This window comes from Gambusia affinis, linkage group LG10, assembly GCF_019740435.1.
Source record: "Gambusia affinis linkage group LG10, SWU_Gaff_1.0, whole genome shotgun sequence".
NCBI lineage: Eukaryota > Metazoa > Chordata > Actinopteri > Cyprinodontiformes > Poeciliidae > Gambusia > Gambusia affinis.
The window spans coordinates 7,906,468-7,933,842 of record NC_057877.1 but is presented as its reverse complement, the minus strand read 5'-3'; the positions used below and the strand labels follow the sequence as shown (position 1 = coordinate 7,933,842).

Here is a 27,375-nt window from a genome sequence, read left to right as displayed (position 1 = left end):
GTGAGGCAACAGTGATTTATCTGTATATGGTGACGTAATTCACATTAGGTTTTGCCTCATCAGCAAAGCCAAATTAAAATCACTTTTTTTGTAACGACCTATCCAAATACATAATTGGTTCGTATTAATGTGTTGCTTTGATTTGGTTATGTGAGCATACTTTTCAGTGAACTATAATAAATCAATGTTTTATAGTTATCTGAAGTCATATTATACATTACATCGCAAAAGAACTCATTTATGTTTTTTAAAGTGCAATGCTATGTAATTGAATATAACAATGTGAGGCAAAAAAGATCAGATACTTTTGCAATAAAGTAAACTCAATTAATTAATAAAACGGCTACCTCTCACAAGCAGATGTTGTCCACGTGTGATGCACTTAAATAAAATCTAAGTGCAGCATTGGAAAAAAAAACAAAACCTTCAGGGCTACAAATGTGATTAACCCTGATTCAGTAACTGAGAAGCAAAGTGCTTTTTCTCTATTGTGAACAATTAAACACCTTCTAGTCATTAAACATTTAATTCTGTTATAAATTAACACCAGAGCCACTTATAAAATATTACTAAGTAACATAGTAATGCTTTATATCGTTACAGCTTACAAGGCTATGATACTTGTTAACTGACTCTGAATGGGTAAAGTCTGCAAAGAAGTTGGAATCCCCTGCATTTTGCTTTTGTGGCTCGTCACTCAAGACGTGTCTGAACCTGAAGCAGGTGAAGCTGCAGCGTCACCGAACCTCCACTTTCACAGCATGTCCATCACTCAAGTGTATAAGGTTAGCTGTGCAAATTTAAACCTACCTGTTGTTGTTATCTTTGCTGCCGCCACAATTTTTAATAAGCTGTTGTTTGTGACGCATTTCTTACCCACACCATTTTTGTCATTTTTCTTCATTGACAGTGAGAATGCTATCAGATTTAGTTTTGCAAGTATAATCTTTTACACTAAAAATTTAGAGGAACCGGAAAGCTTACTTTTGCTAAAGTGCAAAGAATAATCTTCATTGTTTGATTGGTGTGTTAACATAGCTACAGTCTGATGCTGAGTTTAATCTTTTCTGTGTGTTTAGGCTTGATTTGTTCACAAATACATCTCGGTAAATAATAACCCTCATGATTGCTTTTAAGCTCGGCCAATTAAACTTGGCCCCCTGTCCCAGATGTGTATTGAACGCAGTTAGTGGCGGTGATGTTTAAAACAAGAAAATAGGCCTTAAATCAAATTTTGCTTAAGGCTTTGTATACTCTTGATCTAGCCCTGCATGTGTAGGTATATTAGCAGTATTCGGTTAATCTTAACATCCTGAATGCAGAGATGAAAAAAACCCAACATCAAGTTTAGCAGACTTGTTTGTTTTAACTTGCAACTATTTTTTACCCATCTGGTTGTAGTTGTCTTGAATTGCTAGCACAGCGAATTCAAAATTGTTGAAAAAGAGGGAAACAAACATTGAATAAACTAAAGAACTTGGAATGATGCATTTGATAGAAACTTAAATATATCATAGTATAAGATCAGCCCCTCACCTGAGCTTACAAAACACCCCTTACCAGCAGCATTACGGCGTGATTTGGTAACACCACCCTGGCTGCAGCAGTTCATCACAGCTGCTGAGAGGGTCATCTGCATAAGGTAAATGTCCACCATCTGGTGCGTGAACACCTGAGACTCCACATACCTGTGAGCATCAGCACTCACAGGATTCATTTCTAGAACTGTTTTGTTCCCAGCAACTGTTAGGCTAGTGGCACAGGACATTAAAGAGGGAAAATATTTCACTTCACACCCTCTCACATACAGGAAAATTATTAATATGTTCAATAGTCTTGCTTTTATTTCATCCAGCTTATGTAGTGCTTATTTGTGCATCTGTATATGTTTTTATTTTGTATTTTACTGACACAAATAAGAGCTTAACTTCTAGATATAGCAATCAAAATCTATTCTATTATTACTTAACATTATACTAAACTCAAAAAATTGCTTATAAAATTTACTTCATAAATTAAAATAATTTCTCTGATATATGTTGAGAAATGATGCCTGAATATTCTTAAGCTTCTACTTCAAATAACCTTTTCTAAAATTCCTGTCCTGTTCTTTGTAAAGGTGGCAGGGTTTTCTTTTTTTTTTTTTCTTTGTCACAAAATAACCACCTGCTTTCTGATCTTCACACGCTTAACGTTGACAGCTAGTTTTTTTTTTATTTGCTCAACTTTTTACACTTTCCCACGGTTCTTGAGTCCACTCAGTACCTCCATGTTGCCACAAAGGCACCTCTTTCTTATAAAAAGCCTTAAAATCACATTGAAGTCCAATGGTTGTTGTTTAGTTTAGAGTGAGTTAAACTATTGTTTATTTTGGTGATTGATCAGCTGAAACTGAAATAGGTACCTCTGAATGTATGTCAGATTTTATTAAATGTTCACTATTCGTCTTTCCAATGTTTTCTGTCACACCAACCTCCATATAAACCTTTATGGAATGAACAATGTAGCCCCACTCTGTGCTTCATTTTAGCAAGAAAAAAAAATTCTATATCAGAGTGCAACCCAGAGCTGGTGTATTATTAAACAAGATTTTTTCCTTTAATGCATACAAACAGAACCGGCACCACAAATGGACAGTGGAACATTCAAAGCAGGAGAAAAGCATAGAAACGCACACAGAGTTAATTAGACAATACAGATGTGTGTGTCAGTATAATGGTGTGGCACTTGGTGACAGCCACTGCGCTGACATCCAAACCTAGAAAGCCTCCGGCTCTGTGCTCTGCGCCTGCATGTACAGACTCCAGCGTCTCCAGCTGCTCTCATCTGTCAACCAAACAGATAACGGCTGTGCCACCATGAGCCGTTGCTCTTTGGTTATGGCATTTCTCTCAGTGTGTGTGCCTGTTTGTTTTCCATTCTAACTGAATGACTCCAAACCAGCAGTTTCAGAAAACGTATGGTCACGCATGAATCTTTGTGTCCCTATAAAGACGGTTCATGTTGTAACATCAGGCTCTATGCTTTCCTTTTTGCCCACTCTTAGATCCACACAATATATACTTTTACATTTGCGAGAACAAAGTGAGTTGAGATGGATGGGAGGGTAGGTGATTGAGCTAAAGACTTTGCAACATGTGGTGAACAAAATGTGAGAAAAGTACGATGGAGTAAGACAAGGTTGGGAGTTTTATTCCTCTGGTTGTCAGAGGTGCTGCATTATTGATGTGCTCAGGATCCCACATTGTCGCCAGGATTCGTAGTCTGTCACGTCATGTCCTGTACATCTCCGAGAGCCTGCGTATGTGCAAACCACACGCGTCCCACCGGATCGCTACCTGTCAACACCTCCATATCACAGGGAGCTCAGTCGGCGAGAGTACTGCTTTTCTTTTTTGCTCTGACCACTTGGGAAGGCTGGCCTCGCACACCAGTTCTTACGGAAAGCTGCTTGTATCCCTAAGACGGTATTTGTTTTATGCTGAGGAGTCTCCTGGGCCTTGATGGCGTTTCCACTTGCTGCGATTTGGCTTTGTCAGCCTGCAGTGTGGAGTTTGGAGAAGCTCTGTGTGTGCCAGTGTTGACACACACAGTGTCTGAATGTCTGACATTGAGCGATGGCCCGTCTGCTCTGAGCTTTGTCTCATGAATTCTTTACAGCAGACAGAATGGCCTATTAGATACAAACACAGCAGCACATGATCAGTAAGTTTGTGTCACACTGCGCATCTCCACTGATCAAATCAAAGGATTGTAACCAACTCTCTGTTCTTTCTTTTTTCATCTAACTGAAAGTATAATCGTCTTACACACACTCTCCTCTATTCAGTCCGCAAGACTCTTTTTAGAACATCCTTGTAGGAAACATTCAACTTTGTTACTGAGTTTGTATGATTACATTCCTTTGGATTTATTTGCACTGCTCAAAAATGTTGTCCCTTATTTCTGGTCACCAATTATTATTATTTTTTACAGCTTTGATTTGCAGTCATGGATTGAAGCCAATTTTAATATACTTTGGCAACATGAATTGACTTTCTTTGGTCTTCATGCCCACAACCGACATAGATCTTCACAACTAATATAAGGAAGTTCAAAGACAATGGTGGGAACGTTTTGATGATGGAAAAGAGAGAGATGTAAGGAAAATGTGGCTCATGTGTTGAAAAGTAATCATGTAAAGTCGTCTTTTCCAAATATCATGCAACTCTAATCTGAATATTTGTACATTTTGGTGCACCTTCTTAAAGAAGGAGGGAATTAAATACATCATAGTGAATAAACTTAATCTTTTTGATTATAACTTGTCTTGAAAAGTATTAATTAAAAGGTAAGAGTGAAAGAGGTGAGACTGCCAATGATTTGGGTGTAAAGGAAGTATCTAAATTTTAGACAGATGATGGATGAGGGTTCTCCATTTATAATAAACTCTATTCAAAAGTCATTAATCAGCAGAGACATTTCAGCATAAATTGAAAAAATAAATTCATTTACTCTGGGGAAATCTTCATGTGTAAAAAAACAAAAGTTGGGAACATATAGTAGATGCATGTGACCTTCAAGCCCTCAGGCTCAACTGCACGAGAGAACCAGCATGTCAATAAGATCAATAACCTGATGAGCTCAGCAGTCTCTTTGAAAGCCATTGTCACTAAACAAACTTCGCCACAGCATCGAGATACTTGCATGAAGATGTTCTTAAGCACTTGGGAAGCCAAATATGAGCTTTGTATAAAAGCACCACCAAGTTTTCTCTACACAGAGTTCATCTTAGACAGAGAGTCAAAATCTGTGACCAGGTTGCATGTTTTATGCTGTCAAAGAAAAACTATTCTAGATGTTTTTGATATCATCTGTGAATTTTAATTCTTATGAATGTGTGGTAGAGCATTAAATGAGAAAAGTGGATAAGTGTGAAGGTGTGGTTGACACACAGCTATATATGCCTAAATTATAGTTTAATCTCCTATAAAAATGTCTATGGTGCTTCATGTGGAGTTGATCATTAAATAAAATGATTCTGGTTACAGTGCCAAACAATGCTTTAAGATACTTTCTGTTTTGCAAACAAACAAAAATAAATATATAATATATCACAGAACATTTTTATTTAGTGTACTATACTATCTGGTCCTGATGTGACTAGCCTGAGAAAAAGCAAATGAGGTGGATAAGCATTGCTTGGCGACAACTAATTGTTATCCACGACTTGAAGCTGTGAAATATGGTCTCTGCTGCTCAGATATTGAGCTGTTAGCTGTTAGCATAACAGCCAGCAACAGTGTCTTCAGTCAGAGGCTTCTTCAGATTTGTTGCAAGATTGACTGCTACCAGAGAGCCTCCCTGCTCACAGGAAGGATTACTGTTAAGCTAAAGTGATATTAGTTATGACACTTATTTTCACTGTGGGATAAATAAAGTTTTTTTTTTTTTTTTTTTTTCAATTTCAATCAAATTGAGTAACCAGCAATTATAGAGTTGGCCAGTAAACACACTGAAAATGATTTTCTCTTGTTTGTATTCAATAAAAACTTAGAATCAGCAGAACACCAATTACGTTGCATCTTTTGTTGTAATTTAGAAACCATTCAAACTTAACTTTACTGTTCATCCACTTTGTGATTGGATCTAAAACCAATGAAAACCCAAATTTATTTGCATAAATGTAAAATATTATAATAATAAAAAGCTTTCTCTCACTACTACATTGGATTACTTCCTAAATGTTTATATAATTTTTTTTATTTCCCTCCTATAATCTTTTGAATGGCTTGGACTGTTTTTAAGGCAACACTGATCTTCCCAACATGCCTCACTGTTCTGTGGAAGAAGTGATCAATTTTTAAGCGATCAAAAGGATTTCGATCACTGCTTAATAAAGAACAGCTTTGCTTTCTTTCCTCACCTCGTGTTTTCTGTGACACATTATGATCGGCTGCCGGCCTGTCACTTAAGCAGTGTATTAGTTATCCCCTTTGAGGTGCCTTTTTGTCAATAGCCTCTTTTTTGTCTGCTGGTAAACATGTACCTAATTACTGTGAAGAGCCTCAGTAATGATAACATGGAACAAAAAACACAAAAGGGCTTTTTAATGATTTGAGTAGCTTAACGTCAGCAGAACAGTTTTTATTTTTTTATTTTTTTATCAGTGAGGAATAATGGATTGCTTCTAATTTACAATATAATCAAGTTTTATTCATCGGTACATCTTTGTGCTGAAGCACATTAAACAGAGGGAGGTGTAATGTTGTTGAAACAGACATGCTTAGCAATTTCAATTAAACCGCAGAGCTCACAGTAAGTTACTGCGAGGAGAGTAATAAACATGTTTCACTCAAATCATATTTTACAAGAGCTTTCTCTGGTTTTATTGCTGTGACCTTAACGGATGTATATTCAGCCTCTCCCTTTGGGCTCTGGGCAGCCACTGCCATAAAAATGACACAGAGTTACCCAAACACACACACACACACGCACACGCACGCGCACACACACACTATTCAAATTACAAAACTCCACATCGTATTTTCCTTTTATCACTTGCTTTGAACAGAACTCTGGATTCAATTTGGCTAGGATTGTAAATATAAGAACTTTCACGATAATTTGTTCATTGCGTAGGACTTGTGCAGTGAAAATCAATTATCTAAGAAAACGTTATATGGTAGAAATCAAATGACAAACCGGCAGATAAAAAACGAGCAGAAGACAGAGAGAAAGGAGGAAATGGATGGAGAGACAGAGAGCTTATTGTGCTGGCCGTCTTCCCAGAGAAGAGGCATCGATCAGCATCGTGAGAGAGCCTCACTATTTCCTCTGTCAGGAGAATGAGCCAGTTTAATAATGGAAAGCAGTCTTCATCTTTCCTTACACGCTCCCTTTCTCTCCTTTCATTCCATTTTTCTAGAAAAACAATCACACTCTCGTCAGTGGGCTACCTCGCTCTCCCACCATCGTCTGACATTTAAAAAGCAAACCTGTTTGGCGGGAGATGTAGGCGTCAAACAGGAATGAGTCTTCTTCACAACATCCGGCACTTGTCAAAGTGTGCAAACACACATACACACATACACACACACGCCCGCCCTCATTTGGTGTGTTGTACAAAAGTGTCAAAACCCCTCAGCTTACTGCAACTTTACATCAGAAACAATAGGGGAATCAAGAAGCCTGCAGCTCAATGGTCCAATCATGGCAGCCACATACAAAGTGGCGTTAACCTGCTCATCATAACGAGCTAAACGACCTTTCCACCGCACTCGTTTCTGCCACTCAAACCCTCGTCAGTCTCTTAGCTTCGATACACAATTACCGCCATTCATGAATTCGAGAGGTTGCTGCTTGCCATATATGCAACTGCTATTTCTTTCTCTGTGTGAGATCGTATGTTGATGGATTCAGTAAAATTTGTTAAAAAAATATAAATAAATAAATAACAGGGGGAGAAAAACATACATTAGCTTATGTCTTTACATAGAAAATGCATACATTAGTAATTTTTTTTAAAGTTACTCTTGCAGATAAACTTATTTGTTTTTTCTTTGTAAAATAGAAATGTATTAATGTTGTTAATGTTAGAAAATTTGAATGAAGAGTGTGATGTAAATACACACACAGGTTCTTGTGCAAGTAACTGAGCTCAGGGTCCAATGTCTACTCCACTTTTCTTTCTTGTTCTCACTCTTAACCAGTGACAGATGTGCCTCTCTGTAATTGCGAACATCTTTTCATTTGTATTTTTGTCTCTCTTGGCTTGCTGAGTTGAAGTCTCAATAGTGAAACATAACAAGCATCAAACTGTTCATTCAATTTCAGTAAATTCTGTGACCCACTTTAAAGTAGACGCTTTTCCTTGGAGTAGTATTCAACCTCCATAGTTTAAGTTTTTTCCTTATGATGTTTTTTTTTTTTTTTTTTTTAGAAAGCCGCAAAACAATACGTTAAAAGCATAAATGAATCTTCTTGTGTTTTGCAGCATCTCTCATTCCATTCTTCTCTTTATGTGATATTATATTTAACACGGCTTCCAGTGCCGGGGTGCAAATTAGACACATTAATGCCGAGAATTTCTGAAAGAGAGCGAGAATAAAAAACCCCCAAAAAAAACAACGTGTTTCACATTCTTGAAGCTATATTTTGAAGTGAACTAAGTCTGCTCGGTTTTCAACCCTGAAGTAAACACCACAGGTTAGTGCATGTGTGTATAAATGTCTGCGTAAGTGTGTTGGGTTGTGTGCACCTCGTTTATGAGAGAAAGCTGTCAGTCAGACACAGAGATCACAGCAGGGGTCTGACATGAGATTGACACACACTAGCACAACTGTGTGTCTGCTGTCTGACGCATCGGATAGAAATAAATGCAGATAGATGGAGAACAGTTGACTGCCGATGCACACTGGGCTAAAAAACAGTCACGTGTTGCGTTTTATCCATATTTACTCATATTTATTTTATTCCTCTGTTGACACAACTAGCTCAGTACTTCTATCTCAGTTGAGACTCACTTAAAATCCTGCAACCTTTCACAAAAACCTTAAAACCTTTAGTGAGATAAACCTCTAATGGGGAGCATTCGAGGTTTAGTAGATTTAGAAATTTGGATTTCTGAATCTAAAGGGGTACTTTTTAGTCCAATACGTCAAATTTAAATTTCTAAATGACTTTCTAAAAACGCTGCTTATTAACATCACCATTAAATACCACTGGCTTGCCAAAGGAGTTCAGATATTCAGCTTTATTTTTCTTAGCAAAAATTCTTACATCAAGTGTTATTGGTTCAAAAAGGTCAGGGGTTTTGCTAAAAAAAATTTAAAAAAATTACCAAAGCTCTTAAACTGCTATAACTCAGTATGCCCTTTTAATTGATGAATAACCTTTGCATGCTTGGATTAGCCTTACGTCTGATTAATAGCTCCCAGCTCTCCCACTTGTTCATTATGAGCACAGAGGTTGTGCAGCATAAGAGCAAAAACTGAGATCTTGCTGCGGATATTCATTGTTAATGTAAATCTGCCCTTTTTCTACTGTTCTGACAGATAAAGTCAGAAAGAACTGTTGAGATACACAAGAAAGAAATTGTGCAATGTGCCATCACCTGCTGAGGTTTGAAGTAGTCTTAATCATTTCTTAAAGGATCTTGAGACACGTGGGACTAAAAAGTTAAGTACTAGAGTGTGAAAAAGTCACCTGCTGTGAGTTGGAAGATTCAGTGGGGTGTCAATAAAGACACAGACAGATCCTTGATCTAAATTGAAGACCTTACTAACAGTGACCAAAAGATGGCGTCTGTGAAGGAAGGATTTAAAGAACAAAAAAGGCCTTCAGCGGCCAAACGTCCACTTTACAAACTAACGTGCAGATGTGGAAGAGGGCACAGACAGAAGGCCTGTGTTTGTCAGTAATATTTCCCCTGGGTTAGGGGCATCATTAGGGTTACAAACCCTACAAATCTATCTGGACTTTTGAATTGATCATGAAGTGTTAAGCACATACATACGTATAGATCATTGAGCAAAAAAGATGATCTAAAGGGGGTTCAAGATTGCTACTTCTATCTGTAGACTTTGTTTGGTGTGTCTGACAGCTTATTGACAACTCTTGATTGCATCTCTTCATAAAGTCAAGGAAGTACCATGTGAGGTAATATCTTACAGTAGTTTGAATACTCAGAGAAATCTTGCATCCTCCATTAATATTTACAGCTCTGGAACTTACTTCCATCTTATGACTTTTCACCAGGAAACTGAAAAAAATGAGCAGACGTTTCTCTTTTTTTCCCCTGAATCTCTTTGTTGTGCTGTTGATCAATACCTCCTGGGGTCTCTGTAGAAGAAGAATCATGTTGGGTGTGTTCTTGTTATGCACGGGTTACATGTGTTGCACAGTCCTTGCACATAGATTTCTCCAAGGTAGGTATTAAATAATTAATGGACAAACCTTCAAGTTGCTGTTAACTTTAGTTAGTGGGGTTGAACTGCAGAGAGAACAGCTCTATGTTGTATTTCCTGGCAGGTTAGCAGTGCACGGACAAAAAGGTGTCTGTTGCTCAGAAAATGGTATTTCAACAGTTTGATAAAAATTAATATTTTTTATGCATGTAACATTGTGTGTGTAAGGTTGGTGGTCAGTGGATATCACAGTACATAGAGATACCATATGTTTGTAACAGGCCTATATGTCTGTCATAACCCACGTTTGCTCCAATATGAGGATGTGGTTGGCTTTTTTATTGTTTTTTGTTTTTTTATGAGATTTTATTTAAAAAATTGTGACGCCCTTTCTTGCATTTAAAGCTATGGAAATTTAGCAGTGACTATGAGGGAAGAATTGGGAAGGAGCAGAAGCTAAACATCCACCTGAGGCAGCAGTAAAAGCATTTGCGCAGTGGCAGGAGCAGGATAAATAAGAAGAAGCAAAATATCTTTTGATATCAAAAATGCCTTTATAAGTAAGGTGGTGGTTCAGTAAGTCGTAGCATTGGGTGCTTTGTCTTTGAGCACCCAACAAACAAGGCACTGAGATTTGTCACGGAACAAATTGTCACTCTGTTCCATGGCAATTGCTTCTTGTATTTTAAATATAAAATGTGGACTTAAAAATATCTGTTATAAAGTCCTAAAATGCCCGGAAATGCATGCAGTAACTATACATCACAAATTTATGCAGACAGATTGAGAACTTCTTGATGATGTATATAAAAAATAAATGTATTAAAACCCTAGTGCGCATGAACTGTGTAAATGCAAAAACCTTATTGATGTCAGAAGTGAGAGAAAATGGCGCAGATTGGTTAGAGATGACAAAAAGGTAAAAGTACGAGTTATTAAAATTCATTTGTCAAATTATACCGAACCCTGACAAAACACTTTCATCGTCAAGATACCCACATTGATTTGACATCCATGATAATTATGGGCCAGAGTCGAGCCGTACAGTCGTTCCCTCCCATACCTCAATTCTGGCAAGTGGGACAGGTACTTTGGCTCACAGAGAGCAGCAGGCAGGGAAACCCCATCAGAGTTAGAAAGGTGAAGCGAAACAAAACACTGGATATTCACTGTATCATTTCCTGAAGAAATTGTCTCAAAGTGTAACTGAGAGATGTTCAAACAGTATAAATATATTCATACTTCTACAGGCAGAGAAGCACCATGTGCTCTGGTAGATCGAACATTACAAAGCGCCTGGGAGTCTCCTAATCCTGATTTGTGTGTCCATGTGTGTGCGGATATGAGCATCCATATGTGAGACAGCATTTCGCTGACGGGTTTTTGTGCGAATGGCGGGTTTGGGAATCACTTAACTTCTGTCACTAGTTGTTACGTCTCTTCCAGCCGGAGGGACCGATGAGCAGAGAGAGGAGAAGAAGGGAAATGACAGGGTGAGAAACGGAGAAGGAAGGAGAGAAGAGCTGAACAGGCTGGAAATGCTACTTTTTGGTAAATATTGGATTTCAGTGGTTGTGTAAGTATCTGCTCTTTTCTCCGTTTGGTGATACTCAAAATCAGTGTCTTGGAAAGTCACTCTTTAGTCGTGTGCAAGGTTAAGTTCATACAGATTCAAACTGAAGTGGTTCTGGTGGTTTTTATCACTACTTTTTGTACTTTTACCACAGCCTTTACGAATTTTGAACTATAAACACGTTTCCAGTATGAAGTTCTTCATGTTCTAGAAATAGGCTTTTAAATATTGGTTGATTTTGTCAAACACAAACTAACAGGTAAAACTTGCAGGCTTGGCCTTGCTGGGTGCTATACATCTACATTCTTTCTCATTCTTTATGCTCACACAACATTCACCTTATTAACATGGATGAATTTTAACACAATGCCAGGTTGAAGCTCTGGTTTATCATAATCCTGATTTGATTTAGCATGGATTATTTCCAGATCATCGCTGTGACATCCGAAATGCATAGCTTGAATTCTTCTGTTTCATTGCCCAAGCCCACATGTGCTGTCTAGGCAGCATCACTAAATTGAGATGATCATACCACAGATTTGTTTTCTCCACATATTTAAGAAATCAGAGGCAATTTGCTTGTAGCTAGGTTTATAGTTGAAGCATTGAGCCTGGCGCTAGGGGATACATGCTAACATTCCCTGCACATTCAAGTTTGAAGTTTTGTAATTTGGCACAGATAACACACGCCACCTTTCACTCAAATTGGATGCATGCACTGAGAGGAACCTTCCAAAAATTGTGATTATAGCTCAGCCCTTAAACAGAGATCAAATTGTTTATGCTAGAGTATGTAAAGTGGTGATGCTGCAGCATTAGTTACTTACAGCATCTTCTCATGCTGCACCCTGCACTGCAGTAGCAGGCATAACTCACTCCAGTTGTTTCTAAGAATGCTGAGAATCCACACTTTCAGAATCTGTAAATAACTCAAAACGCCCCCAGGGAGACTTGTTCCCGGTTTTGTCACGGCCAGCCAAACACATTAGTGCAACCCAAGGATGGGTCATAGAGACTTAAAATTTCATCATAATTTTTTTTTTTTTATGGAATTTATTTTGAAAACAATACAAATAATAATAATAAAAAAGAACATTCCAGCTGAAGATGTGTGGTCAGAGAGCAGGAGGAGGCTCAGATAAATGGAAGCCTATCACGTTTTTCAATAGGTTCATTTTGGAACCGGATTAGCACCGTCCTCTTACTCCCCACAGTCAAAAACAGACGCAGCTTTTCTGTCACACCTCAAGTGTTTTATCTTCCACTTATGCCTGTTTTCAGTCCGAGGTTTCCACTGTGATACTGACTACTGTGGCGTTAAGGTGGGTGGCCAGCCATCACCTTCTACAACAACTCCACTCGCACATGTTGCATATTATAATATATAAAAAAAACTAAGCAATTATACAGTTAAGATGAGATACAATTAGCAAATAAAGAGAAAATACACAGGAAAAGAGGAGAACTAAACTTCTCCCCACACTGGGCCTTAAATAACCAAATAATGAGCTTTCTTGTTTACCTGCTGACCGACAGGAGTCCACACCACCAAGCTGACGTTAATCTTAGCCAATATGACGACATGAATCAGAGTCAAAATTCTTATCTTGATCATCTTTTTATTTCCCCCTCCAGGGGGTCTTTTGTGGGCTCTAGTGTCCCTTATTTGAAAGTAGAAAGCTGACAGGAAGGGGGAAGGACAGGGGAAAAGACATGCGGCAAACGTCGGCCGGGTCCGGGAATCGAACTCGCGACGGCCGCCTCAAGGACTGAAGGCCGCCAAATGTGGGTCGCGCTATCCCCTACGCCACCACAGCACGCCCTTGATCATCTTTTCACATGAGAAAACAACACAATAATTGCATTTCCTAATGCAATGTATCAGTGTAGTCATTTAAATGTGTGGGTTTTTTTTTTTTTTTGCCTGCTTTCAAAGTTTCATGCTACACATCCCACCATTTACTATTTGGAAGTACTAGGAACAGTAGTAGACATTGTCTGGCCGTGGCAGCCAAACCTGTCAGTCTCTGTCTTGGTCCCATTATTCCACACCATACGTTGTATATGTCTCATACTTTAGGCCTTATTTGACAAGCACAGATGCATCATACCTCAGTGCATGGGGACAAACACAATTGTGCTTAAAAACACAATAACGCACGGACAGAAACGGATGCATATAAGGTCATCCGTATTTTCCCTGTGTATGTGTCACCCAGCCACTCCTACAACAGCGAGTCCTGCATCTACATTTTCCTCCTCTCATACTGAAAGGTCAGGCCTTATCACCATGTCAGATGGAGTTTATTCATTCCTCTTCTCTGAAACGTCATTCTCACCAACTAGGCTGTCAGAGTGGGTGAATATCGTGCGTGCACTTGTGAAAAATCTGTGTCCTTTCCACCATGAGGATAAGGAACCTCTCCCTATGCGCTGTTCTTTTACATATTATCTAAAAATATGTCCACAAATGTGAATAGATACGGATTTCTTCATTGCTCATCTCGTAGCTCTTGAATCGGATTTGCTTCCAGGTGAAGAGAAGGAAGCACGTGATGAGATTTTGCTTATTCCTAGCTGCTATCTTCACTCAGAGCTCAGTCTTTCCTGCTCTGCTGCATATTATGTGATTGCATACGGAAATTTGATCGTGCTGTCTGTGCAAATTGGTTTGCCAGACGCCGTACGGCAAGAAAAAAAACCTGAGTGAGGGAGAGGACGAGAAATCGGTGGCAATTAACATCACCTCTTTACCGAATATACTTTAAATGCCTTCACCCTCAGCATAAAGAAGTCACTTTGTTCTTTTTTCTATCTTCCTTATCTGGGTTCTCCCACTCCCTTTTACATCCTCAACAAAATATAAGACTTTGAACTCTCCTGTTGGAGTAGGGAAGCGCAGAGGAATCAAACAGCCCATGTCTGCACACACTCCGACTCTTGTTAGAGAATTGCTTGTGTCAAGATACATTAAGCAGGTCAGGCTGAGAGCGGCACGATGTGAGCTAATTTAAGGCGTTAAACCAAACGAGGCTAAATGCTTTTGCCAAATAGCCTAAAGCTAGAGTCAAAGCAGATTAGAGGTGGGGGCTTACATCTAAAATTGAAATTTGGTGTCAGATGTTATACTGAGAGCAGAAATATTACATGCCAGAAGATGCAGCTTGGTGAAGTCGGCCCATAATTGCCCTTCTTGTAAAAACCTGGTGCAAAAATTAACAGTTTGTGATTTCTGGCAGCCATAATGGCCATCATTAATTCTTGTCTGCTTTTCTGCTGTGGTCCTCCAGCTCCTATTGTCCTTAAAGCTGGAGATAATATGAGTGTGGCGTATTGAGTTTTCGTTCCTGCTCTGCTACCAATTAGAGCGACAGCAGCTCATCTATTTGGACCAGTGGAGCACGTCTCTGGTTATGTCCACAGCTGACCTCTCTGCTCCTCCCACTGAAAGCCTCCTTGGCAGCAGTACAGTGAATTACTGGCAGGTCACATTTGTGGGCAACTGTGTCAATTGTGAGAGGTCTTTGAGGCTTGTGTGATCTACCCTGCAGAGGATTTGCTCTGAGCTCTCCCGGTGAATAGCATCAATGGCCAATTCAGCTATCGTGTCATCGAAAGGTTGTACATGCCGTCTTATTAATTTTTATGTTTTACTAATCTTCTTGAACTGTCTTTTCCAGGGTGGAACAATTTGTCTTCAATTAATTTCTAAAATAGGAGTAGTTTGTGGAAACGTAAATTTTGGTTCTTCATTCCTGACTGAGTCGAAATAATTCTCACGTCTGTCAGCAAGTTGAAGAAAAATCACATCAGACACCACGTCAGCATGGTTCAGGCGTAATTGTAATCGAGAATGTGACCAGGCTGTTTGACAGCATAAGTCAAATTAATTTAAAACTGAGTGTTTATTGGCACTTACCCAACTTTGTAAACATAGTTCTTGAATATTTTAATTGAGTTAAGCCCAATGTTTATCTGCTCCATCCATTCCAAAACCGGGTTTGATTTGTGCTTCTGAACAGATGAAGCAACTGTTGGGACACCCAGTTGTGTGCACGCATCAATCCTTCATTTTTCAATCCTTTATTTACGAGTTGATGAATTTGAAGTGAGGCTTCCTTCTTATTTGCACCCACTCTTCCACAGCACCACACCATGAAGCTGACATTAACATGCATATTCTAGCAGTCGGTGTGGCTGTTTTGAGTTTGAAAGCGTCATTTTGGCCCCTCCAGACATTTTTCTTGTAACTTGTAAGCTTCTCTGACTATGAAGCTTCTTCTCTTCAGAAGACATTCAGCTTGACAATGCGGCACTTGCAAACTTAAGTTGAAAATGACGTTGTCAGTTTTGGGTGTTTTTTCATTGGTCAGCGCTTTCTAAGTCCAAACCAAGTCTTACTGTGGAGAGTGACGTTAGTGTTCCTTTCAGGTTGTGGTAGACTTTACCCTAGGTGGTTCTTAGACATCCCAGCCAATTTCCTTTCCTCTTTTCATATTTGGCTCAGATAGTTGAGACTTCGATTCAGTTAAGCGTGTAAACAGGACAAATGAACCTGAAAACACATCGAAACTTATAGGCTATGGACAAATTAGGCTTCAACAAATGGTCTTTCCTAAAACCTCTGTGGAAAGTTTGTAGATTTGGCCTGGTTGTGTCTCAGCCTTTAAATTGGCCCAAGAAATTCACAAAAATGCAAACATGTTCACCCATCTCTCTGGTGTTTTGACTTTTGCGAATTGTTTCACAATCACTCCATCCTGAAAAACGAACAGCTCAAATGGATCCACTGAGGCACAAACCTAACAACCTCCATGTCCTTTGTGAGTGTATGCACTGTAAGCTGTTTAGTAGCATTGTGTTTGTGCAGATGTACATGTTGGTTATTGTATCCAACATGTTATTTAAAAACTGTTATTTATCTACTGACAGCTAAATAAAATACACCAAACATAAATCTCATACCTTAATTTCTATAGTAGTCAAAACATGAGGGACAAAAAAGCAAAAAAATTGAGGTTTCGTCCCTTCAGGTTTTGTAAGTCATGTAAACATGATCGAAAGGAAGGTAGAAGTTAGGGCATTTGATATCCTATGTACTGCGAAAACGTTCAACCTAAATTCTCTTTATTGCTTTATTGATGTGGTTGTGGTTGATTTGATGCACCAACAGATATGAGCTCCTTTTTATCCAGCAACACTGCAGGATCACAGGCCCAGACTCCCAGGAGAGCCACGTGTTACCCACATACAACTCTGCTATGGATCAAAATTAATAGTGGAGGATTTCTTTTTTTTAAATTTATTTATTTATTTTTTTATATTTCACTCTAAGGAAATGCATGTTTGAAATATCCTATAATAACATAATTAGTGTAGATGTGCTTCTTGTCGTGTATTAGATCAGTCCTGAATTATACATCATTTCTTTGTGTACAGAAGCCTGACTGACTTATTCCTTTGGTCCAATCGTTCTTGGCTCAAATTCAACTCACCCTGTAAACCAGCTCATGGTCAGATGTCCAGGACCACAGACTGTAGGTCTGCATGTAGAGCCTGTGCTGTTTTATAGCTGTCAGAGAACATGGGGAGTCCATGGGAAAAGCTCGCGCCCTCAATTACAGGCTCACACTGACACCCAGCCTGTCCTGTTCATCAGACCCAGCTCGTCCTCAGCCAGGCCTTGCGCTCCTATCAGCACTGCTGGTTCAGATAACTTCTGCTTTTCATCCTTTTGCTTGTTTCTATGCAATCTTTTCTGAGCTTTAACGTGTCCTTTTTAAAAAAATAAAATAAAATTTTAGGGTTAATTTGTGTGCAATGTAAAAAAATAAAAATAAAAAGTATCTATGCCTTTTGTACTATTTACAAATATTGTGTTTTTTTGTGAAAACCAAGTAGTGTGTAATGGAGAAGAGGAAGGGATACATGGATCTCCTTATTTTTTTTTTGAACAGTGTGACATTTGTGATCAGCAGTATTGAAGCTGAAAGTCTTTTGGGGCATTTTTGTACCGGCTTTAATGCATTTCTTGGTAAGATCAGAATCGGCTTAATTCACCACGGCCTGAAACAGAACAGAACAGCTGGATTCTATTCTAGTGATTCTGAATTTAATTGGGGGCATCATAATAACGGGGGCTGAACACACATAAATGGCACATAAATGCAGACATAAACTCACCTTTATCTGAAAAGCATTTTGAACGTCTATAATTTTCTCTCGATTTTTTATTTTTTTTTCTATCTCAATGATGATTATAAAGATATCTATGGATGTAGCTATTCACACTTCATAATTGTGCTGAAAGGAATTTGTGTACAACAGCTTTAGTCTGAAGACCACAGACTTTCATGCGTCTGGGCTCTAAAGTGGGAGAGGATCAACATGAGGTGTAAATCACTGATTTTGATGAAACAGTATTTAATGTCCTTCAAATGAATGAAGATTAATAAAATGAGTTTGTTTCAGCGACACTTTTCTGTCTTTGTGACGTCTGCACTCCTGCTTATGGTCTGATAGTTCACCATCTCTGCCTCTTCTCCGAATCCATCTATTTATGCCACGAATTAAAACGTCATATTAAAATTTAAAACTTAAACTTGTAACATTTGCTTCCTCCTCCTTCTGGTATTTCCTCTTTCTTCTCCCTATCTCCTTTCTTTTCTCCCTTGGCATTTTTATTTTGTCTCCGCCTGTTGCCATGCTCTCTGTCTTCTGGTTCCCTGAAGTCCTAATCAAGGCGCTCACATGAGGCACACACAGAGACAGAGAGAAGAAAGCCCAGAGTTTCCCTGTTCACTAATAGGGCAGAGGTTGGAATCTGTCAGTGGTGCCCATAAAGACTTTGGTGCTTCGGCTCTGACAACACAAAGCCTTTTTTTATTTTATTTTCTTCCCCAAGTAACCATGAGACCAAAGTGCTAATGCAGATGGCACTGTGCGGTCACAGGCTAACCGCTAGCAGCGATACTGTTTGCATGCAGTCAGGGGATCAGGACAACACAAAGGAAAGAAAAGAAAACATTGTTTTTAGAAATTACACTAATAGCTGCCCATTTTTTTTTTAAAAAAAACCTCTGATTCTTCTGTTTTTCTTCTTGCAGCTTTCACCCCCCCACCCCTTTAGATCTTCCATCTCCTTCCATATTTCCTGTGAATCTCAGCTAATTTGAATATGCAGATGTGAATCATAAATGATTAATTAGGGTTATACTGGGGCATTTGAAACACAAAATTTCTTTCATCTGAATTTATAATAACTGAAACTAATTTGCATGGATTTTAACCTCATTACTCTTGAGCTATCGAAACCATATGTGTCCTTTCCGAGTAAATTCCCCTCCCCCCAAAAATGAAAACAGACAAATGAATCAATCAAAAATATTATGGTTTGTGCTTGTGTCATTGACGGTTTGCCTCCCCCCCCCTCATCCAGCAAACCAGCTTACAGCTTCAACGTTGAAGTCACTGTGGGATTGTCAGCGATTTCTGGGTCAACAAATGTGTTACTTAATGTGTTGGCCTGGCACATAACCTGACATGTTACATATATATGTTACACACACAGGGTCATTTTGATCAATATTTTTCCCTGCACTGACCACTTTGATTTTCTTTCTTCTCTAATTGGACTCTGGGGAACTGCAGAGACGGAGAGGCCTGCGATATGATCAGATTGTCATGTCACTCTGGCCTCAAGCCATTCGGTGCATTCTCTCTCTGCGCCCATACACTCTAGATTATTTACTGCAGATTAGTTTCATTCACTTGAAATAACCTGCGGGACACAAATGCCTTTACGTTGAGCATTTATCCAAATGATCATTTTCTCATTAGGCTGAGGGTGTTTTGTGTGAATTAAGCTACAGCAATTTAGTCAAAGACCAACTGGATGCTGGATGTCTAATTTCAGACCCCTCTCTCCTCTGACTCAGTGAAGCTAGCAGGAAAAAAATAAAATGCAAGGATTGAAATGTAGTTGGAAATGATTTTTGGAATGTTAAGCTGAGTTTGATAACCTCCCAACTGTCTACATATTTGCATATTTTTAATTAAATATCTGTGCATTTTTCACGACCATCTAAACCTGCTCGTCATTAGAACAGTAACTAATTAATGTTTGCTTTGCTCTGTCGGTGTATGTTTGTTTATTTGTCATTTATGATGCAAAGATTTTGAAACCTTAAACATTATCCTGAAAGATGAACTGTGTGTGTGTTTGTGTGTGTGTGGCCCTACAGTGCTCTTGTCAGCTGCAGGTTCACACTGTGTGCTACATATTTACACATCTTCTCTGCAAACATCTTCATGCATGCCATTTTCTTGACCCAATCACACCTTTTTGCAGTGCCGTTGCCATGACATCCTTAGCTCCTACAGACTGCCGGTAGTGCTTGTTTGCTTAGGTACTTTTATGTTTCTGCTATGAACACATTGCCAGAGAAAGGAATTGGGTAATGAGGTCAAATGGTGGTAGTTGTTTTCTTTTAATCCTGTAGAGCCTGTTTCTATATGGGCTGACAGAACATGTTCTTTGGAGAATTTTGCAGGCGTATCAATTTAAATTGTACATGTCAGGCTTATTTTTGTAAAAGAAAAAAAAATGCTAAAAAAAATAAATGAACAAATAAAAGAATGGCCACCATTATCTCTTTGTCACAATATATTATTATATTTTTATTATATGCTTTGTTAAAAAGGAATATTTGAGCTCTGTAAAAAAAAAATGCTGGCATTCCCAATGCAACTTCCCTTCATGTTCCAGATTCGGATTTGTGGGACGCAAAGAAGCGAAGAGTTAATGCTAGGAATTCACAAAGTAGGAAGGATGGATTAACACAACCAAGATGGACAATCTGGTACCAGTGGAGAGTCACGCTGGTCCTCCAAGGCTGTGACTTGAAAAACGGTAAGAAGTGAGTAAGCAACACAGAGGCGTTGCCCCTCTTTCCTTTATGCATTTCCTTTCCAAAAGTAGACGTTTCTTGTTCGCATCAAATTTTTCACCTGTGTGGGACCATTTGTGTTTTGCTTTTGCTCCTACATTTGCGTGTGCTTGAAAGACATTGAACTTTACACGGTCGAGTCTAGAAGACAGAGTAGGAGGATCAGAAAGGAAGATTTTCCTTTAGTTCTGTTTTTTACTCAGTGCTATAAATGGCACCCATAAATTGAGGAAATGAGTGTTTAGATTATTCAAATCTGTCCCATATTTATTCCGTTTGTACTGCTGCTCTCCTCTGCAGTTCGATTCACAAATGTGCGCGCTCCGACTGCTCAGCATGCACAACTCGTACATGTTTGCTCATAGAAAGTCGCACAAAATGGATGTCAAGAGGAATTGTTTGGCTTCCTCACCAAGACCTGGGGCGCATGGCAGCTGAGACGTGAATACTTAATCACTCGCACCCAAGCACAGGCAAAGGCACAGACACAATGCACAGCCACCCACATACATTCAGAAGATTGAGCGTATATGCGAAGAATGCTCGACGCCTCAAATGTCCGGTGAGAGTTTCAGAGGAAGGCATCGGTACAGGGGCAATCGCGGGTCAATTAGTATTCATAAAAGACAAATGAATCCATAGCTGCGGCCTAATTCCAATTACTTTTGATCACCTAATCAATTAGAGTTGGTTAGGGTTACTGTCGCTAAATAGAAAATTAACTGCAACATTAAATGTCGTTGTCGAGATGACTTTTCATCAGCCTCCATATCGGACCTATTAATTTCCTCATCAAGGTGGAACATGCCGGGATATTCTTCTGCCTGGTCAAAAGGGTGCACCCTGACACACGCATGGATGCACACACACACATGCACACGTGCACACAGAGGTATTACAGTCCCTTTATTAAATATCCCTGTGGCCCCTGATAGACAAATAGCATCTGATCCTATCAGGCAGTGTATAGTGAGAGGGAGTGAGAGGGAGGAAAGAAAATTACCGGAGTCTTCGGTGGCAGAGAAAATACAGCACTGAAAGAAGGAATAAATGAGTAATTCAGAACTGATTGATTGTACAAGAGAGGATGAAAAATGGAGAATGAGCAAGAGTGCACAATTCTGAGAAATATAAAAGAGAGGAGTGAAACGACAAAAAAAAAAAAAACACACACACCACAACTTTAATTGGAAAGGAAGGGGAGGAACTGGAAGAGAGAGAGAAAATCAGAGATGGAGCTTTTGATAGATGGATACCAAGTGTGGAAGAGTAAGATGGAGATGTAGTCGCCTCTTAAATCTATTCCTTGATGCTTATTAAGTTTACACTGCTCTACACGCAGAGGCTGATGTTGGTGGACACTTTTCCCTTTTCATTCCAACAGAGCTTAAGTTCAGGCATCGCCTCGGGCTCGTGGAAGAGGAGTGGCAGTCATATCAGTTCAGACTCGGGGAGGAGGTGAGTCTGGTGGGGAGATTGTCAAAAGCAGACGGACTTGAGGGAGGTGGAAGAGAAGTGGGGCTGGTGGTAGCACAGAGGATATGTCTGACAGACATGGAATGACTCACCTAAAATAAAAACAATGCAACTCATGGAAAAGCAAAGTTAATTTGTTTCTTTTATAGTACCTGTTTGTGTTCCTGGAGTGTGTCCAAAGACTTATTGTCTCAGTCTTGAGTCTCACGAACAATTTTGAGCTCATGTAATCGGCTCAAAATTGATTTTGAGTTTTTTACATACATGTGGACTACAAACATGCAGTAGTAGCCTACATGTGAGCTACACACTGGAGCTCTGACGGCTGGTGTGCAAATTATGCAAAAGGAATGTGTTTGTGTTGCAAAGTAAAACTGACTCACTCAAACTGGTAGATCTTTCTGAGTTCATATTATGGTCCAGGTAAAGCAACAAACAATTTGCTTTCTTCATCATCAGCATTGTAATACTAAAACAACTGTTGTTAGTTTCAGATAAATCCAAAGTTAGATTGAAAACAATTTAGTTTTTATTAGTTTGTTTCAGATATAAATTGATGCACATATCTCTTAAGTCAACAAAACAATATAAAAGGATCAGCTTTGAAGATAATCTTTTTTTTTTTTTACCTTATTAAACATGATATAGAGAATGATTACTTATTAATCAGAGGAAAAGTCTTTGTTGGTCCCTAATCAAACCCTTCCTATAATTACTGACCAGCTTTTTGTATGTTTGACTATTTAGTTGTGGTGATGAGTCTTTTGTGGTTGGAAAGTCTCCTTCCCATCACCCTAATCATTTTTAGGCTAGTCATTTACATATCAGAAATATGAAATAGATGCTCAGCATGAGTCACATGTATACCTCCATCATGTGTAGGTGCTGGAGGTCAGATATGTGCAAGCTGACCCTTGGGTCAATAGGGTCAGAGCTCACATTGCTACAGTAAGGATTGCATCACAATTAGCTTACATTAATTTCCATTTCTGCAGACTTATTCCTGCCTGCCCTCTTCTAATTTGCCTTTCTGTTCCTGCCCTCTCAATCCCGCGCTCCCTTTGTGTTTTCAAGGCCAGTGGCCGAGACGGGGCTGCACACTGCGGTATTGATGTGGACGGTTAGCTGGCTCTTCCTCCACATAAAGTCCTCCCTGTCTAATTAGTGTCGACGGAGAGGAGTATGAGCTGTTCGTGTGTGTGTGTGTACATGGGCGTCCTGGCCTCTGCTCTTTTATCTCAAGACTCTCATTAACCAGGCTTTGTTTTCTTTACCGTCATTAGCATTCCCAGAGAAGCAGCTTTTACCTCTGCACTGGGCTAACTGCTAGGCTAAACAGTAGCCAAACGAAGCCACTTTGCCCCTTTCCTTAACATTTGTGTGTTTATGTTATCACTTTGTAAGTGCAGTGACGCAGCTTTCCCTGAATCCCTTTGGCAGTGCTTCGGCATAAATAAATATCAGCTCTAACTCAGTGAGGCAAATCGTTTACTCTTCTTTTTTTTAATATATATACATATATATATATATATATATATATATATATATTTATATTTTAAGCCCTTTCTCAACTCTGGAGGAATCTGGTTTGTGCAAGGAAGAACTTCAAACTGCTCTATCAACATGATGGCAGCACATACTGTATAGGCAGAGCTATGGTTCTGTCAGGTGTTGCACCGTGTGTGCAAACTTTCATATCAGCCTATCTGCAGAATGCAGAGAGGAAACAGGAAATAAGAAAAAAGGGAGAGCACATGGAAGGTTGCTGATCCAGGCACAGATGTCAGGGAAGGTGAAGGGAGAAAAATGAAACATTGGATAAGGAAAACAGGACAGAGTGAAGAGGGTGGAAGATGTACTTTCGGGGGTTTCCATGCATGTTCCTCGTTGAGATGGGACCTTTTTTCTGGTGTGGGGAGTGTTTCAAATCCAAGAGCAGATGTGTAAAATAGACCTGATAAGCAAGAGGTGCAGGTACTATTCATAAATATTGTCATATATATAAAGAGAGGAGATGATTATCTGTTGAAAGGTGAAGTTTGTGTTGCATTTCCTTCAACAGTTCTTTCTTTATTCATTTTAATCAGCCATAAGAAGTAAAATGTATAGATTAGACGCTCACATAAATACCTAGAATCTAAAAATATTGCTTCTAGTTCTTAGACACCCACTGATTAGAGAAATGTGGCCTACTTCTGATCTTTGGTTTTTCTAAAGCTTAACCTGTCAATAGCAATGTTGTTCAATTGCCATTATATTTGCAATTAGCATGGTTAGTGCATGTAAATTAGAAAATCTAGAGAAGAGGTCTTTAACTCCAGTCCACTGCTCTTTTTGCAACTTTTTTGTTTTGCTTTTTTAGCACTTCACTAAACTTTTACAGTCGTACTAGAGCATTAAAATCTGTCCCGCTTTGCTGTACCATAACTATGTTCTTAAAATACTTCCCCACATCATTCTAATAACATTCCTTTTTTTTAAAAAAAGTTTTAGTAAAGTTTTTATTTTTGATTATTTCTTTTTTCCTGTTAGGAGCTTTTTAATTGCTTTTCCTCACAAAATCCCAAGACTCACTGAAACAAATGGCGAAGGCCGTGTTTCGACTCAATATCGCTGTGAGGTTAAAGAAAATTATTAGAGGGGAAGTTAGCTTTGTTCACAAACTCTATTAAAACTGATCATCATGTTTCACTGCCACAAGAACAATAACATAAAAATCTATTATAGAGGAGAAAGAGGTTCTCCGGCTGACAGCTGACAAAATGATTCAAGGTGTGCACCATGCAATGTGTGTATTTTGAGTTAGAGCTGTCGTTTTCATGTCAGATAAACACTGTCCGGGGATTGAATGTGGCCAGACAGATGGGAGTTAATATGAAGAATGCTGTCATGCCTTTTATCCATCCCTTCTTGCCATCCTCTCCCTCATCCTATCATGTTTCCCTTCTTCACTTTCTAAACTGCCTTCTAAGCTTGTCTTTCAGAGGCCTGGGGCTTTAGCAGCTCACGGGCCACGGCTGTGTTCTGGGAAATGACCAACCTGTGTTCAGAAACACAATTTAACATAGCGATTAGCATGGCTGTTTCACATGTTAACCTCTCGGGACTCCCACAGTGAGACTTTACAAAACACACCTAATGAAATGACATGCATTTCCGTCAGACATGCTTACCTCCCACAGGAAGGAGGGGGTGTTAGTGCTAATAATAAATGAAAGAAAATAAACAATATGTTCCCTGCTTTGTTGTGTTCTTAAGCATAATTTTTATTTTTATTTTTATTTTTTCATTGTCTTCCTCCTTCAATCTCGACATCTGATTTTTTTTTTTTCTCATCTCTGGATCAGTTTAGCCTTTTTGTCCACAAAATCCCCATAGGACCCTTTTTACTAAATGGAAAACTCTACACTGATGGATTTATACGTGCACACACACACATACATACACACCCACCCACACACGCACACAGACACTCACACACAAACATTGAGCACAAAGTGGCAATGTCATAATGTTGTTTTGTGGCCAGTGACCCCTCTAAAACCATCTTTGCCTTGGCTCTATACACATAACCTCAGTAATACACTCACAACACACTCTCAGACATGCACAGTCACACAATGAAAAGGTCTAAATAATTTACAGAGAGAGATGTATGGCCTCGGGCATGAATAAATAAATGACGGCCCACTGGCCAATTGCATCCCTCTCATAGCTCCTCTCAGACTACGTACACAGTTTAATCAACTCATAAATGTTGCATTAGTTGCCTGCTCCATAGTCTCACTAATTCTGTATTCATTTGGTTGTCATTAACTACCACTTACTGGGTCTACAAATTGTGATGATCAGAGGCTTGGGGTATTTTTTGTTCAAGCTTTTTTATCATTATTAACTTGAGTAAACATGTCCTTATAATCACCGTTGTTGTAATCAAATAGCAATAACCTGAAGTATGTCTCTCTAGACTTGTTTTGATTATTTAGGAAGTGCTCATTATTTATCTGCACCTTGAAACAATATTTAGAAACATTATCTGAAGTTCAAACCAGTCCGTGCTCAGTGTGTGTTTGCTGCCAAGAAGACTCCTTGTAAAGAACCCGACACAATGCGGCTTATTTTACCACAAATTTGTTCCTTTTTAGGGTCAGAAATCACTATGATTCTCAGGAGTTCAAAACAGTCCACAATGTGAACAGTCAAATCATAAGGCTTGTACATTTTCTCACCTCAGGCGTCTTGGGTCACAAGGATTCTGTTGCGTTTACGTTGTAGCCCAGATTTTGGTGACCATTTTAGTTGGCCGTACTTCCTGACAGAGACAATAATAGTCCAAATCAGAGAGAGGCGCCAAGCATATAATAGAAAAACAACAATAAACCTTGCTGCAAAGACATACAGTGGAGAAACATCTGCACTTTTCCAAGAGTAAATCATTTATCTCTCGAGGACAGCAGTGATACAGATCAGCCCTGATATTCTGGTGATAAAATTTCTTTGATCTTTTGTTTTTTTATTATTATTCTTTTCTGAGCACAGTTGGTAAACCAGCATATTATTGCACCCCTAGAGGCCGTAGTCAGAACTGTTTATCTAGTGTAACTGTAGTTCAACTAAGCTACAAAATTGTACACATCTTGGCAGGTGAGAGGTGTAAGAGGTGTATGGACCCTGGTTTGTACCTCCAGAATTATTTGGGACTGGAATTAATCTGCACTTTTATTTAAAATTTTCACAGAATGTATAACTTATATGGATGAACAAAGATTAAAAAAGAGGAATTACTATGGAGTAGAAATTGACTGTATGACAAATTAGGCTTAATGACAACAATTGAAAACAGTCTGTATCTAGTATTGTGTTACGTTTCACTGTTAAATTATTAAAAGGAGGCCATGCTTGGTAAATATGAGTATTTAACACTTACATTTTTGAAGCGCTGGATGCAGCTCTGCCTCTGACAAACAGTCATGAGGCTCGTATCAGTTCATCTGGTTACATAGCATCTTACTAGACTCTGACTACCCAGTTGTGCAGCAAACTGATACCAGCAGAGTTGTTCCTGCTGATGCAAGTAAGGCTAAACTACCAAATAGTCGGAGCTTAAACGTGGCCTAATAAACTGAAAGGTTCCACAGCTGCAGGATGGTTGCTCTTCAGGACTGGAGTCGAGCGCTGACTTTTCAAGATGGATTCTGTGATCTTTTATCTCCAACTTTCCCTGCGCAGTTCACAGCCGAGTATAAAATGTCCAGGATAACAGTCAGCACCTCCAGACATGAGAACATGGTCTCCGTAAGTGGAGGAGTTTAATTATTTTAGGTTCTTGTTCACAAATGAGGGAGCAGGAGATTGATAGACGGATTGGAGCAGCATTTGATGTGAGGGATGTACTGGTTTGTAGTGGTGAAGCTCTCCATTTGGGTGGGTTGATGAAAACTGTGACATAGCTGTCAGTACCTCCTCTGATGTAGAAAGAGGCAATGGCAAA

The 27,375-nt window shown here is 39.1% G+C and overlaps 1 protein-coding gene across 1 annotated transcript in view; it reads left to right on the top strand.

Annotated features, from left to right (window-relative positions):
• The window catches only part of dab1a (DAB adaptor protein 1a), a 270,399-nt gene that overhangs the window by 119,799 nt on the left and 123,225 nt on the right, over nt 1-27,375 (top strand). Inside the window, exons 5-6 of the mRNA XM_044128726.1 lie at nt 20,228-20,371; nt 21,793-21,866. The gene's annotated coding sequence lies outside the window, so the exon portion shown is untranslated. The remainder of the gene's footprint in view (nt 1-20,227; nt 20,372-21,792; nt 21,867-27,375) is intronic.